The sequence below is a fragment of the Bombus pascuorum genome, chromosome 13, assembly GCF_905332965.1.
Source record: "Bombus pascuorum chromosome 13, iyBomPasc1.1, whole genome shotgun sequence".
NCBI classification, from domain to species: Eukaryota; Metazoa; Arthropoda; class Insecta; order Hymenoptera; family Apidae; genus Bombus; species Bombus pascuorum.
The window spans coordinates 5,449,157-5,455,415 of record NC_083500.1 but is presented as its reverse complement, the minus strand read 5'-3'; the positions used below and the strand labels follow the sequence as shown (position 1 = coordinate 5,455,415).

At 34.3% G+C, this 6,259-nt stretch overlaps 1 long non-coding RNA gene across 1 annotated transcript; it reads left to right on the top strand.

Annotated features, from left to right (window-relative positions):
- Window positions 1-327: 327 nt before the first annotated feature.
- LOC132913796 (uncharacterized) lies at window positions 328-6,002 on the top strand. The gene is made up of 3 exons (XR_009659456.1): window positions 328-638; window positions 726-2,415; window positions 2,575-6,002. It is a non-coding gene; the product is annotated as an uncharacterized LOC132913796 (long non-coding RNA).
- The last annotated feature ends 257 nt before the right edge of the window (window positions 6,003-6,259 follow it).

Here is a 6,259-nt window from a genome sequence, read left to right as displayed (position 1 = left end):
GTACAATACAAGTCTATATGTATGATTTATGATTTATCACTTGTTAATGTACACTAACAACGGTTAATAAATTATTGTGTAAAAGAGCTCTGGTGTAATAATCCACTGAGGCTCCATTTCAAACGTGTCATTGCTTCTTCCCTGAAGACACGCTTTTTCGCTAGGTTAATTTACATAGCAGTTTACATGGTGCGACGCGTAAAATGTAAGTAACGATCCAAAGTGCGTTTCTCGAGTTACATATGTATATCGAGAAGCAATAATCCGACTTTCATGAGAGCTGCATTATCTATGGAACAAGGTTCGAGTCCACCTCAGGTAATTGTGTTTTGCGCAATCGCGGCATTCGTTCAACTTTTGTCTATCGGTAACAAAAAAATAGAAATAAAAAAAGTGAAGCAAAAAGTAAAATGCGTTGTACGCTACGTAGAGAAAAAAAAGAGTGAAACCGTGGTAATCCAGTGGAAGTTAATTATCTTAACGGCGTTGTACCAATAATTCGAAACATAGAGCTAGTAAATTAAGGACAGTTCCCTGATTCAACGTAATGGCTTACTTCCCATTCGGCTTTGCAACCAGTTTCATATGCTATTCGCGATGAAATAGGTTTCATTGTAAGGTGACATGAGGCGATTAGAGTGAGTAATCATAAAAATCATTAGAAATATTTGAAAATCATTATGTTATTGCTATCTAGTAATTTGGCCGATCTGTATTTGTTTTAGGTTCTAGCTATTTGTTTCAGGTTTTAAGTAGTTATAATGTGGATAAACGTTTGCTGGTTAGATTGGTATTTGACGAGTGAGGTTTTCAACCAAAGAAGGTTCACGAGTTCTTCTGAAAACTTTTATTTACTTTTAAGAGGTTAGTTTACCCTGAGCACGTGGGAGTCATGGGTAACTTTAATAGTTTTTAAAGGGAAAATTATGAAGTAAATCAAAAATCTGTTTGGAATACATAAGCGTACATATCTGCAGAAAAATAATTTTTTTTTTAATGAAAAAAAATGCTTATCATTTTTACACAAATCAATATTTTACATATATACATATGTATATACCTTTCTACGCATTTGAGACGATTAATTCGTTTTTATTATTTTAGTGGTATCATTTTGGTTGGCGATATTGCGCTGTGTGAGTCAGACAGATTTTTAAGTTAACCATACAGAAAATCAACATCTACTATCGTTATCTATATTTTCACACTTGAATTTTTACGCTACAGACGTTTAATTTTTAAATTGATTTTGATTAAATATCATTAGACTATTGTCCCGACGATCTTGGTATAGTTATCGTGTCTAACTTATCTTTGATCCACGGTTTATAACTTTGATAAGATGGCGCTCTTTATACAATTACATTTCATTATATGTATATATATATCATTAGTTTCCTAAGAAAGTAACAGTAATAAAAATAGTAAATTTTTCAGCAAACAGTAAGTTCACTACTATTTCGCAAAGAAAGTATTTTTTTTTACTGTTAAAAAAGGCATAAGTTAAATTACTAATAAAAACAAAGGTAATATTGTTGTTGTTACTGCTATTATTTCTGTAACATAATTTTATGGGTAGTTATAAGATAATTACTTCCCATCTTAGTAGATGGTGATTACTTTTTTACTTAAATTCTTGCTTATTTTTGCAAATATCTCAGAAATGAGGATTCAGCAAAACCAATAGTATTTTCACAAATTAAGAGACTACACGGATAACAGTAGTTTTATCGAATATTAAAATAACATGTGGACTTGGTAAGAGAATTTATATTTAAAAGCGATTACTTAGTGTTAGATGTGCAAGGGAGGCAGATGTATGGTGACGATTAAATAGCACAAAAGAGGCATTTTTTTGGTGCATATTCAATGATCAGGCAGTTTACTGTTCGTAATTATCGTGTACGACACTTTCACGCGATGTAGTTGGACATTAATTTCAAGATTGACACTGAGATAATACGTTACGTCATGACTTCGCTCAAGGACCGACGTTTGTCATTGCAGAAATAGAAGTAAATTGCGAATTTACGGGTATCTGAAAAAAGTAGCCGTGGGTGGAAACGAACACACCACGTGTTTTACTCTAACAATCCATCCCACTCGTTTCAGCAACTAATTGGCAATGTATTTAAAATCGCCAGATTTTTATACTTTGATGTCTGTAAATATTAAATAATGGAACTCCATTAATCGTAGTACAATTCGATATTCTAATTTTTATTTGAAGTGTTTACGATAAGTTTTCGATATTTGCCTAGATCATTCGTTACGCCGATTAATTAGTACTTACTATAATTATCTGTTAGATGCACAATCTTCGCATGTAGAATATTAAATACTTCAACAGTTGATGGTATTGTCGAGGATAAATCTTGAAGTACTCCGTCGATATATGTGTTCGATATATTTTAAGTAAGTTAATCTTTCAAGCGAAATTTGTCTTTCGAATCTGTAGTTTTATCGAACAAGTTTTAAAAAGCTCTACTTAACGATAGATGTTATAACGCATTGTAAAAGCATCGGTAAGTGTCGCAGAATCTTTTAAAAAAGTTTATGAAGTTTTTTCTATAGGAAAAGAGACTCTCACGTCGTAACAGGCACGTTTCTGTCCTAAAAACGTTCATATTATGAAGACATCGATGGAATACTAACGCTGGACATTATTAAACGATTCCCCTACAATCACAAAAAAATTCCAGGACGTTCTTATTTTTCCTGTCTTCTGTGAAAAAAATAAAAATCCACGAGGAGAACGCTGCATAATACGTTGGTATAATATAGGAGTGTCTTCGGATACAAAGTTATCAGGACGACGAAGAAGAAAACGAGTTAACTGGTGTTAGCCGGTTGAGAGGTCAATGGATGATTAAAATTCCCGAAGGGTAATTCGGTGATAATCTTGAGAGACTGATATCACCCAGTGGTGGTTCGATTTCTTCCTCGAGCAACGTTACTTCTATGTTCTTATTATTTTATTTATTTAAACTCGCATTTACCTCTGGGTGACTATTATAGTATACAGATATATTACATAGATTTGTACAATACTATATTAGACCAGTCTGTTATTAAGTAATTACCGACATTGCATGTTATAGCAAATATTATGTCCATTATACAATATTTACATTGTATGATGGGCATATTATGTATAACAGACGTCAATTACGGTGTATGCTGTTGTTGCTTCACTGTAGCTACGTTAGTTGGACAAGGATTACGTCGCTTAGGAATTTCTAGAGATGTTTCACCACTCCCATCTTGTCATGCTGCTGCTTTTTCGGTAGACAACCGTGTGATGAGCTGCACTTTTGCGTCAACGTCCGATGAACATTGCAGTTTACTTCTCGACGACAGACTTGAATGTTTAAGGAACGTTGGCATGAAAGTGCAGCTTACCACACGGTTGTCTCCTGAAAATTCAAAATCTGTGACAAAACGGAAGTAGCGAAACATCTTTATCGCCAATCATCGTCAAAGTTTAAAGTTAATCGAAATATAAAATTTACGTCCTTCTCTATTAGGCTCGATTTAACCAGTTACCTGTTTTGGACGAGTATACTCTTCAGGAAGAAACGACAGTATTTTGCGTTATCACGAACCCTATCAGTAACAAAATAAAAAAATAAAACAATCATTTCGTTACAACTTAATTCTCTATTATGACAGCCACACATACTCTGTGTTTGACGAGTATACTCGTCATCGCTTACCTTTTGCCACACATTTTAGGTACACACTTTGCAAAGAGATCGTAACAGCTAACTGGTTAAAAGACGTTTGTAACGCTATATCCTCTATATCCGTTTCGATACTTTTGCAGATCAATAATCATGTGTTTCGCAGTCTTCTTGCACGTTATAGACGGACATGGTCTATGGTCTTCTGGCTGGTTTCTTTTTACTTGTTTTTTTTCTTTTTTTTTTCGTGAGGCCTAACGGACGTTGGGATCGACGAGGCCGCTCGCCTCTGGCCTGGCGTGGCCTCCAACCGAGTACCGCTCTTTTGGCAACCGGCCAAAGCTTATGCCAGGTTTCAACATACCGGTCGACATGGATATTTTCGGGTTTGCGGTGAAACGACAAGCTCTGCCTTCTCTTTCTTTGCTTCGATGACCTCGTCGCGTCGTGAAACACCATCCCTGATGTCTCGTCCCCATCCTGATCTTCTGATTGACTCCAGCCCCTGCACCCTTTTCGCCAGATATCAACGTCGAACCGTCCCATGAACCATGCCTGCTTCCGTTTTATCGATCAGAGCGTGCCAACCGAACGCCAAGGTCTGCCCCCTTCTGCGTTGAATCACGCGAAACTTTTCTGATCCATTAACGCGTTAATTGCCGCACTAAATTTTATATATTTTGCCTATGGACCGTAATCAGTCGATTTTTTAATAGGCTTCAAGTTAGAATATTTTTCAGGACTGGTTTGGTCGTGTGATGATGGTTGGAATATAAGATCATCGTGGTTGTATAGGAGATGGCTCGAAAGCGAAATATATTGGTAATTTATTGGCAAGTTTATTGGATTATCTTTGGTAAGGGGAATTGGTTGGTTCTTAGTGGCTGTACTGCGGATATTTCTATATTTATGGGGAATTTTATGATATGGTAGACTAGACATCGTCATTTCAGTTTGGGGAAGAACATATTATAAAAAATTTGAGGAGACAGTGTTTGGTCGGATATACAGAAACGAAATTCAGGCGCTAACTGTTTCTTTAAAAGTTTGAGAAATTGTTGGTCTGATATGTATATAGTATCTCCTGTAAAATATACACGATATACGTATAAGAGTAAAATTCAGACATTATTTCACGCGAAGTGAAAAAGAAAGACAATAGAGAATAGTGTATTTAAATTACGTACATATGTAACAATGAAAATTTTGTTGGACAGTTATCTGCTTGGAATTTAAAGAAACTGAATATGATATACACTTAAATATGTGTATCTGCGTAAAATGTATATGCGGCTTGATGCAAGAAGTAACAATGTCAGCATTTATAAAGTTGAGATGTTAGGACTTAAGGATACGTTAAAGAATTCACGTTCAAATAATCTCCGATACAGAAGTTTCTGCTGTTTGGAAATTTTTTCTAATACAAAAGGAGAGAATTTTTTAGTACAGAAGGATTCTCGTGTAAAAACAATAAAAGCAAGTAATTTTTGTAAATTTGTTTAGACTAGATAATAATTACATTGTATCTAAACCTTTTTGGGATGTAAATGCAGGCTTGAAGTGCAAATGTAATTTTTTATTTCAATTCTCCTTGTTGTTTATTAATTTTTTAAACTGCCACTTTCAATGCTTCTCGAACTGTCGTGCACGAAGAACTAGTTGATTCATCAATTTTGAACAAGGTTTACTCACTTTTTACAAATTTCTCCAGGGAATGGACCTGAAATTTTTATTCCATTGTCTCTTTATAATATCTTTTAAAACGATACAAACTCAATTTATCCGGCGAAGGAAGTACATTTTTCTTCTAAACGCTACAACTCTCCAAATTTTCATGTTTTTCTTTCAAGTATAGATTCAACTTCAGCGCAAAGTATCTAACTTTGAGAAAATTCCTTTACTTTTGCATTGTGACGACCGTGGCAAATACTATTACCGCGTGCGTCAACAATAGTTACATTGCCAAATTTAATCACGAGACTCTTATAACATACGATAAACAATAAGAAGAACTGAAATAAACAAACATATACTTCAAGATTATCTATTTACATCCCAAAAAGTTCTAGTACCACAATATAACTGATGTAAAAAGGAATCCATAAAAATGAGTTACTTTCTTCGTTGTTATTACAAGAAATCCTTCACTTTAAAGTTTATGTTGTTCGTGTTTTTCACGTTGATTTTGGTATATTTTGCAAAAAGTTTATTTTATCAAAAATTTCGACATTGCCATATATAAATGCCATTATAGTCGTTTCCAGATAAAATTAAAAATTGCCTTTTTTCATATTGAACATATGGTTGTTTACTTAAACTTAATACTTTAATCCTTTTAATCCTTTAATCCTTTTTTGCAAACATACGACGTTTGACGTATCCTGAACGATGCTGCAGATATAAGAATGAAATTCAATCACTGTTGCAGCGCAGTTTTAAAAGAGAAAATCCAATCATGGTGTTCGTATGTAAAATACGTACAAATAAAATTGACACCTGGAACCGAGGGAATTAGAGTATGGTAGGTATAAAATAGCGGTGTTACAGAAGAAGGAAAAAAATGATGTTAGTCGAAG